The sequence below is a fragment of the Pristiophorus japonicus genome, chromosome 2 (assembly GCF_044704955.1).
Source record: "Pristiophorus japonicus isolate sPriJap1 chromosome 2, sPriJap1.hap1, whole genome shotgun sequence".
Taxonomy (NCBI): Eukaryota; Metazoa; Chordata; class Chondrichthyes; family Pristiophoridae; genus Pristiophorus; species Pristiophorus japonicus.
In genome coordinates, this window is record NC_091978.1 from 79,455,511 (window position 1) to 79,470,153 (window position 14,643).

Here is a 14,643-nt window from a genome sequence, read left to right on the forward strand (position 1 = left end):
ACTGTTCATATAATAATAACTGACAGTCATTTTCAAGCTACGGTGTTTTTGATTTTGCTGTGTAAAAATTTAAACAAGTTAGAAATCTCTAGCCACTGAACAAGAAAGTCATGATTTCAAGTTCCACTTCAGCACATTTAGATGATGTTGGTTGAGGGTTAAAGACACCAGCATTACGCCTTGCTTTACTTCAAATAGTGCCATCTACCTGAACAGGCAGACGGCATCTTCGACAAAGCAGCAATCCTCGGTAGAGACACTTCAACCAGTTGCTGCTTGTGGAACCTTGCTGTGCACAAATTGGTCGCTGCATGTGCCTACAGTTTTTCTCTTTGCAGTTCTCTATGGGGCAAATTTTCTGGTCTTCTTAAAGTTTTGTAGGCCTATGATATTCCATCCACTGTGGATGGAAAATGATGGGCCTGCAAATCGAGCGCTTGTCTGAATTCCCGATATGTGTTACCTGCATGCATAGTTCTGCAATGGAAGTATTTAAGATGATTATTTTTATATTTATAAAATTACGCCCCCAGCCACCGCAACCACCCCCCACCCCCCAACAGATCATCCCACAGTGTCACAATTATATTGCTACACCCATTTCATTTTCTGCATGACATGACTGGGACAATGGTCATTTATAGGCCTGATTTTAATTCAGAGCAGGAATCAGGCGGCAGGGTGGGGTGAATGGCAAATCCCCATATGTTGTCAGCATTTGGCCAGCCAATTTTACCTCCAGGATGTATTTTCATATCATTAACAGGCTGGCAACCTGAAAGGATTGTCGACAAGAAGGTTTTCTAGATCAGTATGTTGAGGAACCAATTCGGGAACAGGCTATTTTAGATCTAGTATTGTTGCAATGAGAAAAGATTAATTAATAACCTTGTAGTAAAGGGTTAACAATGTCAAAGGCTAATTTCTCTTGCAGTTGTAATGCCGTAAAGATCATGGGCTAGTATCTCCATTTTTTTGCCTGCTTAACGCCCACTTTACCACTGAAATGATGAATAACGCACAGATATCGTCCATTTTGGCATAAAATGGAAACTGACAGGCTTTGTTAGGAGACTTATCGCCAAGCTTTATTTTCCCAATGTGCTTAACGGCGAGAAAAAATATTACCAGCCGCCCACTTTTTTGGGGTGGTATCAGCAGAATGGGTGAATTCAATGGCCATATTATCGCCCAGCGTTACTTTCCTCAAGTAATAAACGCCGGGATTCAACATTAACGCCCAGCGACAGTTTTTTGTCGTAAAGAGCATATTTACCCAAACTAGCAGCCATGGAGATCTCCCACCATCAATTTCACCACCTCACACACACATCGGCCACAATATCGCTCGCCCAAAAAACTGCCCACAAAAAGTGGAACTAACTGGAACGAATCACAGCATTATGGACGTCTTGTTGTAGATTACATGTTGCGTCCGTTAAAAGGCTGCTGTGCTTTATCCTCGGCGGAGTTAGGATGTACTCTGCAGGTTGTTGGAATTGATGTGAGCATCTCTGAAAACATCTTGACCACACTGTGACCAATTGGAATTGAAGAGGTGTGCTCGTTGGGACATTCCTTGTTTGTGTGCAATCGGTGGCAGACAGAGAGCTACTGCAATGGGCTTGTCCTTTCTCATCCTCTCTTGGTGACCAAATACATGCAGCAGACTCAACATCGCCGAAGGAACGCTGCACTGCATTATGTGCCCAATGTAAGAAGTGACAGACAGATGAGGAGTACCAGGCGTTATATCCCCTGCAAGTACAAGGAGAAGCATTCTTACCTCGACTTGCCCGACACTACCTGCCTTCAGAGACTGCGCTTCTACAAAGAGGTTATCACTGAGGTATGCCAGCTGATAAGGGCAGACCTGCAACCTGCCAGCACCATCAGAACTGCACTGTCTGTCGAGGCCAAAGTCACTGCAGCACTGTCATTCTATGCCTCGGGTTCTTTTCAGGCCACAGCTGGTGACATTTACGAATTTTCTCAGCATGCCACACATCGCTGCATTAGACAGGTCACTGAAGCCTTGTAAACATGCAGGAGGGACTTGATCAGCTTCCCTATGACCAGGAAGGCACAGAGTGAGAGGGCTCTAGGTTTCTCCAAAATTGCAAACTTCCCTAAGGTACAGGGAGCAATAGACTGTATGCACATCACGATTCGGGCACCTTTCCAGGATGCTGAGGTTTTCAGGGGCCGCAAGGGATTCCACTCCCTGAACATCCAGCTGGTTGTCGATCACCAGCAAATTATGCGGACAGTGAATGCTCAATTTCCGGGGAGCATCCATGATGTGCACATCCTGCATGAGCGTACTATATCTGACTTGTTTAACAATGAGCCACAAGGTCAATGCTGGATGCTTGGAGACAAAGGATATGGCCTCGCCACCTGGCTGATGACCCCCCTGCAGCGCTTCAAATGCCTGGACCACTCAGGAGGCGAGCTCCAATACCACCTGAGCAGAAAGCTCAATTTATGGTGGTGGCTCCATGCTTGGCTATCAGGAGGGGACAAGAATTGCCTGATGAATCTGACAGTGCACCTCACCAGACATCGGGCCAGACAATCAGGCTGATGCTGAAGCCATGCCCCCGCCCCCCCCCTGTAGACCGCATGAAAGGGCCCATGGTGACATGATAGCTGCAAGAGCCTTACGTCAGGAGCTCATCAATGATCGCTTTGCCTGAAAGAATGTTAGTGTTATTTCCATGGCTGACACACTGCTGGGCATGCAGGCCATACATCAATGGTGGGCATCACCTTGGTGACCGTTAAAGTTTACGTTGATTGAAGTTAAGTGTGATTATACCCTTTGATGTTAAGGAATCACCAGTGTGTAATGGTACAGCTATCTGAGCCAATGTGCTGAAAGGTTTTGATAAATAAAAAACATTTAAACCGAACATTAGTCTGAAATCATCAGTATGTCTGTACAAACCAACCTTTCCCCCCCCCACCCCGCCGTTTCTCCTCCCCACCTCCATCCCTTACCCTCCTGACTCCAAGCCGCCTGGCCGAGGAGCTCCTCAGGCAATGCATCTTTGGGTGGGGTGGGGGGGTGACGGCCAAAGCGCTGCTTGGACGGATACGGGAGAGGATGGTCCCGAGGTGGGAACCTGCTCCAAGCCAGAAGCAAGATGTTGCTGCTGGCTCTCATGTTTGGTTGGCAATGGGGGTTGCATCATCTTGGGTGCAGTGCGGCACTCCGAGACCACTGGGAGCCCTCTGCCACCAGTGTTCCTGGCTACCAGCTCCAGGGCCTCCTCCATCCCTTCCATGTCATATATTATTTGTTGGACAAAAATTCATTGCCAACTATGTTCTTGGTGCTTAGTGGGTTTTTTGCTGCTGGTGAATCTCTGTCATTCCTCCCACAACAGCCAAACAAGCACACATCACAGCTACACACGCTTTCAGTGCCTCTGAGCTCCCTCTCTCGCTGTCTCCTCTTCTGCGCATGTCATGGTGAGCCTTGACCTCCAGAATCGCGGGAATCGAGCATTGCCATGCCATTGCTAAGGACGGCCACACTTTATGGCAGAAGGTCAGAAAAAATTTAACACTACCGCCCATTTGATAACGCTCGCAGTAACGCCCATTTTCAAAAATGTAAACTAGGTGTTTTAAGAATGGTAAAAAAGCCGGCGATCTGCAGATCCTTTTTTAACACCCACGGCAGAAATAACCCCCATTTTGGGGCGCTAAGCTCAAAAGTGGAGGTTCTAGCCCCATGTCCGTTGTAGCCTGTAGTGCTCGTAATCTGCACTGTCACTCCGGGCGGAGCTCCGGCAAGAGAAATGCAGGGAACAGCACCAACCCTTGTACATGGCCTTCTTTGACCTTACAAAGGTCTTTGACACTGTTAACCACGAAGGACTATGGAGCGTCCTCCTCTGTTTCAGCTGCCCCCAGAGTTTGTCCCCATCCTCCGCCTGCTCCATGATGACATGCAAGCCGTGATTCTGATCAACGGATCCACCACAGATCCAATCGATGTCCAGACTGGGGTCAAGCAGGGCTGTGTCATCGCGCCAACTCTCTTCTCGATCTTCCTCGCCACAATGCTCCATCTCACACTCAACAAACTCCCCGCTGGAATGGAACTAAACTACAGAACCAATGAGAACCTGTTCAACCTTCGTCACCTCAAGGCTAGATCCAAGACCGTCCCATCCTCTGTCATCGAGCAACAGTACGTGGATGACGCTTGCGTCTATGCACATTCAGAGGCTGAACTCCAAGTCATCGTCAATATCTTCACCGAGGCGTACAAAAGCATGGGCCCCACACTAAACATCCGGAAGACAAAGGACCTCCACCAACCTGACCCTGCCACACAGCCCTGCTGCCCAGTCATCAAGATCCATGGCGCGGCCCTGGACAACGTGGACCACTTTCCATACCTTGGGAGCCTATAATCAGCAAGAGCAGACATTGACGACGAGGTTCAACATCGCCTCCAGTGCGCCAGCGCAGCCTTCAGCCACCTGAGAAAGATAGTGTTCGAAGATCAGGCCCTCAAATCTGGCACCAACCTTATGGTCTACAGGGCTGTAGTGATACCCGCCCTCCTGTATGGCTCAGAGGCATGGACCATATACAGTAGCCATCTCAAATTGCTGGAGAAATATCACCAACGATGTCTCCACAAGATCCTGCAAATCCCCTGGGAGGACAGACGCATTAATGTGCTCTCAATCAGGCCAACATACCCAGCATCGAAGCACTGATCACACTCGACCAGCTCCATTGCGCAGGCCACATTGTTCGCATATGTGACACAAGTCTCCTAAAGTAAGCACTCTACTCGGAACTCCTACTTGGTATGCGAACCCCAGGTGGACAGTGGAAATGTTTCAAGGACACCCTCAAAGCCCCCGTGATAAAATGCAACATCGCCACCGACTGCCCTAAGTGGAGGAAGAGTATCCGGGCGGACGCTGAGCACCTTGAGTCTCGTCGCCGAGAGCATGCAGAAAACAAGCACAGGCAGCGGAAGGAACATGTGGCAAACCAAACTCCCCACCCACTCTTTCCTCCAACAACTGTCTGTCCCACCTGTGACAGAGACAGTAATTCTTGTATTGGACTGTTCAGTCACCTAAGAACTCACTCAAGCAAGTCTTCCTCGATTTCGAGGGTATGTCTATGATGAGGATGAGTAAAGCGGCATTTAGGGAAGGGTGACCATAATATGATAGAATTTTATAAAGAGCTTGAAAGTGATTTTGTTAAATCTGAACTTAGGTCTTAAATCTAAACAAAGCAAACAACGTAGGTATTAGGGGAGAGTTGGCTAAGGTAGATTGGGAAACTACATTTAAATATATGATGGTATTCAGTATAGTATTCGGCAGTCCCTCATATTGAGAGTGACCTGCTTCCACACCAAAAAGGGATGAGTTCACAGGTGTTTCAATGAGGGACCTGACATTCTAGGTCCAGAACTACATACTGAAGGGTGGAAGATGCCTGTGCGTGGATTCTTTTAACGTGGGGTGGCTGTTGCACACCAGCCACCACACGGGCTTGGCAGAGCTCGGTCTTGATCCAGTGGCAAGGGTTAACCAAGACGACTGGAGACCAAGCTCTGCTGCACGGACCTAGTGCGCACACATGCTCCTACTATCCCTAGATCGCAGTGTGGGCTAACCCGTGCTGCCCCTGGGCCCTCGCCTCTCCTGGACCACAATCTCTCATGACTCCTCTGCCCCGATCAAAAATGGAGCAGTCAGAAAAAGGACATCAATTAGTTACAGCATATATGATGGTAGACAAGCACTGGCTAGCATTTAAAGAGTTAAAACATAATTTACAACAAACATAAATTCCATTAAGGCAAAAGAAAATGCACAGGAAAAGTGATCCAACTGTGGCTAACAAGACAAGTTAAAAATAGTATTCGATCATAGAAAGAGGCTTATAAAGTTACCAAAAAGAGCAGTAAGCCTGAAGCATGGGAGGATTTTAGAATTCAGCAAAGGAGGACCAAGAAATTGATGAAGAAAAGGAAAATAGAATATGAGAATAAACTAGCATGAGACATAAAGTCAAACTGTAAAAGCTTCTATAGGTATGTAAAAAAGAAAAGATTAGCAAAAGTAGGTACGGTTGAGATAGCAGAACTGATAATGGTGAATAAGGAAATGGCGAGGAAATTAAGCAAAGAACATAAGAGCATAAGAAATAGGAACAGGAGTAGGTCATATGGCCCCTCGAGCCTGCTCCGCAATTCAATAATATCATGGCTGACCTGATCATGGACTCTGCTCCACTTCCCCGCCTGCTCCCCATAACCCCTTATCCGCTTATTTTTCAAGAAACTGTCTATTTTGGTCTTAAATTTATTCAATGTCCCAGCTTCCACAGCTCTCTGAGGCAGCAAATTCCACAGATTTACAACCCTTTGAGAGAAGAAATTTCTCATCTCTGTTTTAAATGGGCGGCCCCTTATTCTAAGATTATGCCCTCTAGTTCTAGTCTCCCCCGTCAATGGAAACATCCTCTCTGCATCCACCTTGTCAAGCCCCCTCATAATCTTATACATTTTAATAAGATCACCTCTCATTCTTCTGAATTCCAATGAGTAGAGGCCCAACCTAGTCAACCTTTCCTCATAAGTCAACCCCCTCATTCCTGGAATCAACCTAGTGAACCTTCTCTGAACTGCCTCCAAAGCAAGTATATCCTTTTGTAAATATGGAAACCAAAACTGCATGCAGTATTCCAGGTGTGGCCTCATGAATACCTTGTATAGCTGCAGAAAGACTTCCCTGCTTTTATACTCCATCCCCTTTGCAATAAAGGCCAAGAAACCATTGGCCTTCCTGATCACTTGCTATACCTGCATTCTATCCTTTTGTGTCTGCCTTCACGGATGAAGACACAAAAAACCTCCCAGAAATAGTGGAGAACTAAAGGTCGAGTAAGAATGAGGAACTGAAAGAAATTATTATTGGTAAAAAAAAATACTGGGGAAATTAATGGGATTAAAAGCCAATAAATCCCCATGACCTGATGGCCTACATCCTAGGGCTTTGAAAGAGGTGGCTATAGAGATAGTGGATGCATTGGTTATCATATTCCAAAATTCCATAGATTCTCGAAAGGTTCCCACAAATTAGAAATTAGCAAATGCAACCCTGCTATGCTAGAGAGAGTGAGAGAGAGAAAGAGAAGATGGGGAATTACAGATCAGTTAGCCTGACATCAGTAGTAGGGAAATGCTAGAATCTGTTATTAAGGATGTGGTAACAGGGCACTTAGAAAATAATAATAGGATTGAGCAGAGTCAACATGGATTTATGAAAGGGAAATCATGTTTGAAAAATTTGTTTGAGCTTTTTGAGGTTTTAACTAATAGAATAGATAAGGAGGAACCAGTGGATGTGGTATATTTAGATTTTCAGAAGGCATTCGATAAGGTTCCGCACAAGAGGATCTGAAATAAAATTAAGGTTCATGGGATTGGGGGCATGGATTGAGGATTGATTAACGCATAGCAAACAGAGAGTAGGGATAAATGGGTCATTTTCAGGTCGGCGGGCTGTAACTAGTGGGATGCCGCAAGGATCAGTGCTTGGACTCCAACAATTCACAATCTATATCTCTGGATTACTACCTGAGTCACGAGCAAATTTGCATAGGGTACATAGGATCAGAGAAATGAACATGTGGCTCAAAGATTGGTGTGGGAGGAATGGGTTTCAATTCTTGGGGCACTGGCACCAGTACTGGGATAGGAGGGAGCTGTTCCGTCGGGATGGAATTCATTTGAACCAGGCTGGGACCAGTGTCCTAACGAATCGAATAACTAGGGCTGCAGATAGAGCTTTAAACAAAATAGTCGGAGGTGGGGGGGGGGTGGTGCGAGGGGCGGCGGGGGGGGGGGGGCTCCAGTGAGCAGCATTTTAAAAAGTCAAAGGGAAAGGAGAAGGAAAAAGTGCAGAGTAGCAATAGGGGTAATGACAACCAGAATGTGACAGGAAGGGTCAGAGCGTATACAAATAAGACAACATTAAAAGCTCTACATCTGAACGCACAAAGCATTTGTAATAAGATAGATGAGTTGACGGCACAAAAATAATTAAATGGGTATGATCCGATTGCTATTAGAGAGGCATGGTTGCAAGGTGACCAACGGTGGGAACTGAATATTCAGGGGTATCTGCGAATTCGTAAGGGTAGGCAGAAAGGAAAAGGAAACATAGAAGCATAGAAACATAGAAAATAGGTGCAGGAGTAGGCCATTCGGCCCTTCTAGCCTGCACCGCCATTCAATAAGTTCATGGCTGAACATGCAACTTCAGTACCCCATTCCTGCTTTCTCGCCATACCCCTTGATCCCCCTAGTAGTAAGGACTTCATCTAACTCCTTTTTGAATATATTTAGTGAATTGGCCTCAACAACTTTCTGTGGTAGAGAATTCCACAGGTTCACCACTCTCTGGGTGAAGAAGTTTCTCCTCATCTCGGTCCTAAATGGTTTACCCCTTATCCTTAGACTGTGACCCCTGGTTCTGGACTTCCCCAACATTGGGAACATTCTTCCTGCATCTAACCTGTCTAAACCCATCAGAATTTTAAAAGTTTCTATGAGATCCCCTCTCATTCTTCTGAACTCCAGTTAATACAAGCCCAGTTGATCCAGTCTTTCTTGATAGGTCAGTCCTGCCATCCCGGGAATCAGTCTGGTGAACCTTCGCTGCACTCCCTCAATAGCAAGAATGTCCTTCCTCAGGTTAGGAGACCAAAACTGTACACAATACTCCAGGTGTGGCCTCACCAAGGCCCTGTACAACTGTAGCAATACCTTCCTGCCCCTGTACTCAAATCCCCTCGCTATGAAGGCCAACATGCCATTTGCTTTCTTAACCGCCTGCTGTACCTGCATGCCAACCTTTCAATGACTGATGTACCATGATACCCAGGTCTCGTTGCACCTCCGCTTTTCCTAATCTATCACCATTCAGATAATAGTCTGTCTCTCTGTTTTTACCACCAAAGTGGATAACCTCACATTTATCCACATTATACTTCATCTGCCATGCATTTTCCCACTCACCTAACCTATCCAAGCCACTCTGCAGCCTCATAGCATCCTCCTCGCAGCTCACACTGCCACCCAACTTAGTGTCATCCGCAAATTTGGAGATACTACATTTAATCCCCTCGTCCAAATCATTAATGTACAGTGTAAACAGCTGGGGCCCCAGCACAGAACCTTGCGGTACCCGACTAGTCACCGCCTGTCATTCTGAAAAGTACCCATTTACTCCTACTCTTTGCTTCCTGTCTGACAACCAGTTCTCAATCCATGTCAGCACACTACCCCCAATCCCATGTGCTTTAATTTTGCACATTAATCTCTTGTGTGGGACCTTGTCGAAAGCCTTCTGAAAGTCCAAATATACCACATCAACTGGTTCTCCCTTGTCCATTCTACTGGAAACATCCTCAAAAAATTCCAGAAGATTTGTCAAGCATGATTTGCCTTTCACAAATCCATGCTGACTTGGACCTATCATGTCACCTCTTTCCAAATGCACTGCTATGACATCCTTAATAATTGATTCCATCATTTTACCCACTACCGATGTCAGGCTGACCGGTCTATAATTCCCTGTTTTCTCTCTCCCTCCTTTTTTAAAAAGTGGGGGTACATTGGCTACCCTCCACTCGATAGGAACTGATCCAGAGTCAATTAAATGTTGGAAAATGACTGTCAATGCATCCGCTATTTGCAAGGCCACCTCCTTAAGTACTCTGGGATGCAGTCCATCAGGCCCTGGGGATTTGTCGGCCTTCAATCCCATCAATTTCCCCAACACAATTTCCTGACTAATAAGGGTTTCCCTTAGTTCCTCCTCCTTACTAGACCCTCTGACCCCTTTTATATCCGGAAGGTTGTTTATGTCCTCCTTAGTGAATACCAAACCAAAGTACTTGTTCAATTGGTCTGCCATTTCTTTGTTCCCCTTTATGACTTCCCCTGATTCTGACTGCAGGAGACCTACGTTTGTCTTTACCAACCTTTTTCTCTTTACATAACTATAGAAACTTTTGCAATCCATCTTAATGTTCCCTGCAAGCTTCTTCTCGTACTCCATTTTCCCTGCCCTAATCAAACCCTTTGTCCTCCTCTGCTGAGTTCTAAATTTCTCCCAGTCCCCGGGTTCGCTGCTATTTCTGGCCAATTTGTATGCCACTTCCTTGGCTTTAATATTATCCCTGATTTTCCTTGATAGCCACGGTTGAGCCACCTTCCCTTTTTTATTTTATACGCCAGACAGGAATGTATAATCGTTGTAGTTCATCCATGCGGTCTCTAAATGTCTGCCATTGCCCATCCACAGTCAACCCCTTAAGTATCATTCGCCAATCTATCCTAGCCAATTCATGCCTCATACCTTCAAAGTTACCCTTCTTTAAGTTCTGGACCATGGTATCTGAATTAACTGTTTCATTCTCCATCCTAATGCAGAATTCCACCATATTATGGTCACTCTTCCCCAAGGGGCCTCGCACAACGAGATTGCTAATTAATCCTCTCTCATTACACAACACCCAGTCTAAGATGGCCTCCCCCGAGTTGGTTCCTCGACATATTGGTCTAGAAAACCATCCCTTATCCACTCCAGGAAATCCTCCCGCACCGTATTGCTTCCAGTTTGGTTAGCCCAATCTATGTGCATATTAAAGTCACCCATTATAACTGCTGCACCTTTATTGCATGCACCCCTAATTTCCTGTTTGATGCCCTCCCCAACATTACTACTACTGTTTGGAGGTCTGTACACAACTCCCACTAACGTTTTTTGCCCTTTGGTGTTCTGCAGCTCTACCCATATAGATTCCACATCATCCAAGCTAATGTCCTTCCTAACTATTGCATTAATCTCCTCTTTAACCAGCAATGCTACCCCATCTCCTTTTCCTTTTATTCTATCCTTCCTGAATGTTGAATTCCCCTGGATGTTGAGTTCCCAGCCCTGATCATCCTGGAGCCACGTCTCTGTAATCCCAATCACATCATATTTGTTAATATCTATTTGCACAGTTAATTCATTCACCTTATTACAGATATTCCTTGCATTATGACACAAAGTCTTCAGGCTTGTTTTTTTAACACCCTTTGTCCTTTTAGAATTTTGCTGTACAGTGGCCCTTTTTGTTCTTTGCCTTGGGTTTCTCTGCCCTCCACTTTTCCTCATCTTCTTTCTGTCTTTTGCTTTTGTCTCCTTTTTGTTTCCCTCTGTCTCCCTGCATTGGTTCCCATCCCCCTGCCATATTAGTTTAACTCCTCCCCAACAGCACTAGCAAACACTCCCCCTAGGACATTGGTTCCGGTCCTGCTCAGGTGCAGACCATCCGGTTTGTACTGGTCCCACCTCCCCCAGAACCGGTTCCAATGCCCCCAGGAATTTGAATCCCTCCCTGCTGCACCACTGCTCAAGCCACGTATTCACCTGAGCTATCCTGCGATTCCTACTCTGACTAGCACGTGGCACTGGTAGCAATCCCGAGATTACTACTTTTGAGGTCCTACTTTTTAATTTAGCTCCTAGCTCCTTAAATTCGTTTCGTAGGACCTCATCCATTTTTTTACCCATGTCGTTGGTACCAATGTGCACCACGACAACTGGCTATTCTCCCTCCCTTTTTAGAATGTCCTGCACCCGCTCCGAGACATCCTTGACCCTTGCACCAGGGAGGCAACATACCATCCTGGAGTCTCGGTTGCGGCCGCAGAAACGTCTATCTATTCCCCTTACAATTGAATCCCCTATCACTATCGCTCTCCCATTCTTTTTCCTGCCCTCCTGTGCAACAGAGCCAGCCACGGTGCCATGAACATGGCTGCTGCTGCCCTCCCCTGATGAGTCATCCCCCTCAACAATACTCAAAGCAGTGTATCTGTTTTGCAGGGGGATGACCACAGGGGACCCCTGCACTGCCTTCCTTGCACTGCTCTTCCTGCTGGTCTTCCATTCCCTAGCTGGCTGTGGACCCTTTACCTGCGGTACGACCAACTCGCTACACGTGCTACTCAAGTCATTCTCAGCATCGTGGATGCTCCAGAGTGAATCCACCCTCAGCTCCAACTCCGCAACGTGGTCCGTCAGGAGCTGGAGGCGGGTACACTTCCCGCACACGTAGTCGTCAGGGACACTGGAGTCGTCCCTGAGTTCCCACATGGTACAGGAGGAGCATAACACATGACCTAGCTCTCCTGCCATGACTTAACCCTTAGATAGGCAACAACAATGCTAAAGTTTACTCACTGTTATAGAAGAGAAAAAAGAAAAACTACTCACCAATCACCAGCCAATCACTTACCCCCTTGGCTGTGACGTCACCTTTCTGTTTCTTTCTACTTCTTTGTTGCCTTCTCCTTGTAGCTGGACAAGTACGCCTTTTATAGGCCTCACCAACGGACCTCCTCGACGCTGCTCCCAACTGCCGCCGACGCTGGGCCCCGGACTCCCTGCTGTGCCTTTTATAGGCCTCACCAATGCACCTCCTCGACGCTGCTCCAAACTGCCGCTGACGCTGGGCCCCGGACTCCCTGCTGTGCCTTTTATAGGTCTCACCAACGCACCTCCTCGACGCTGCTCCCGACTGCCACCGAAAAGGAGGTAGATTATCTTTGTTAATAAGGGTTGAGATCAGTGCAGTTGTGAGAAATGATATTGGTTCAGAAGATCAAGATGTAGAATTAGCCTGGGTGGAGATAAAAAATAATAAGGGACAGAAGTCACTGATTGGAGTGGTCTACAGGCCCCCAAACAGTAGCCACGCTGTAGGACAGAGTATAAATTAAGAAATAATGGAGGCTTGTAAGAAAGGCACGGCAATAATCATGGGTGATATTAATCTTCACATTGATTGGACAAATCAAATTGGCAAATGTAGAATTGAGAAAGAGTTCATAGAGTGTATGCGGGATGGTTTCTTGGAACAATACATTGTGGAACCAACCAGGGAGTGATCATAGGATGGTAGAATTTCAAGTTCTGTTTGAGAGTGAGAAAGCTAAGTCTCAAACTAGTGTCCTGAACTTAAATAAAGGTCAGTACAAAGTTATGAAGGCAGAGTTGGATAAAGTGGACTGGGAAAATATATTAAAGGGTAAGACTGTAGAAAAGCATGGGGCAAACATTTAAGGAGATATTTCATAACTCTCAGCAAAGATATATTCCAGGGAGAAAGAAAAACAAATATTTTGTATCGGTCTTCACGGTAGAAGACACTAAAAACATCCCAATAACTGATAATCAAGGAGCTAGTGTGGAGGGGGGGAAGGAACTTAAAACAATCACTATCACTGGAGCTAAAGTACTAGGTAAGCTAATGGGACAAAAGGTGGACAAGTTCCCTGGATTAATGGCCTGCATCATAGGTGTTTTATATGTAAACTTGTATTTACTCTGTACAGCCACCAGAGGGCTCATCCACTGGAGTCCCAAGGGATCCCATAATCCCCTGGGAGCACAGATATTTAAGGAGGCCTCACAGGTTGGAGAGGCACTCTGGAGACCTGCAATAAAAGATTAAGGTCACACTTTACTTTGAGCTCACAGTGTTCAGTCTGACTCTTTCTCCATACATAACACCTGGCAACGAGATACAGGTAGCGAATGCAAAGATGCAGAGAACAGTGGGCATCCTGGAGAAATTCTCAGAGGGAGATGATTGGGAAACTTTTGTGGAGTCACTCGATCAATACTTCATGGCCAACGAGCTAGATAGGGAAGAGAAAGCTGCCAAACAAAGGGCGATCCTTCTCACCGTCTGTGGGGCACCAACATATGGCCTCATGAAGAATCTGCTCACTCCAGCAAAACCCACGCAGAAATCGTATGACGATTTGTGCACACTGGTCCAAGAGCATTTGAACCCAAAGGAAAGCGTTCTGATGGTGAAGTATCGGTTCTGCACTTACAAAAGTTCTGAAGGCCAGGAAGTGGCAAGTTATGTCGCCGAGCTAAGACGCCTTGCAGGACATTGTGAATTTGAAGGACATTTGGAGCACATGCTCAGAGACTTTTTCATACGTGGCATTGGCCACGAAACCATACTTCACAAACTTTTGACTGTCGAGACCCCAACCTTGAGTAAGGCCATAGCGATAGCCCAGGCGTTCTTTGTCACTCATGACAATACAAAGCAAATCTCTCAGCACACAAGTGCTGCTACAAGTACTGTGAACAAAGTGATGTTGTTTTCAAATCGCAACGTACAGGGCAGGTCACACATACCTGCAGCTGCACGTCCACAGATGTTTCGGAGTCGACCATCAAGGGTGATAAATGCAAGGCCATTAACACCTTGTTGGCGCTGCGGGGGTGATCATCGTTTCCATTCATGCTGATTCAAAGGGTATGTTTGAAAGGGCCGTGGAACAATCGGACACCTCCAACGAGTGTTCAGGTGAGCTGCAAATCCTGTTAAACCTGCAAACCACCATGTTGCAGAGGAGGACAGATTCACGGAGGATCACAATGCACCAAAGTCTCAGACCGAGGAGGCAGACGTACATGGGGTGCACGCATTCACCACAAATTGTCCCCCGATAATGCTGAATGTTGAAATAAATGGACTCCCAGTGTCAATGGAGCTGGACACGGG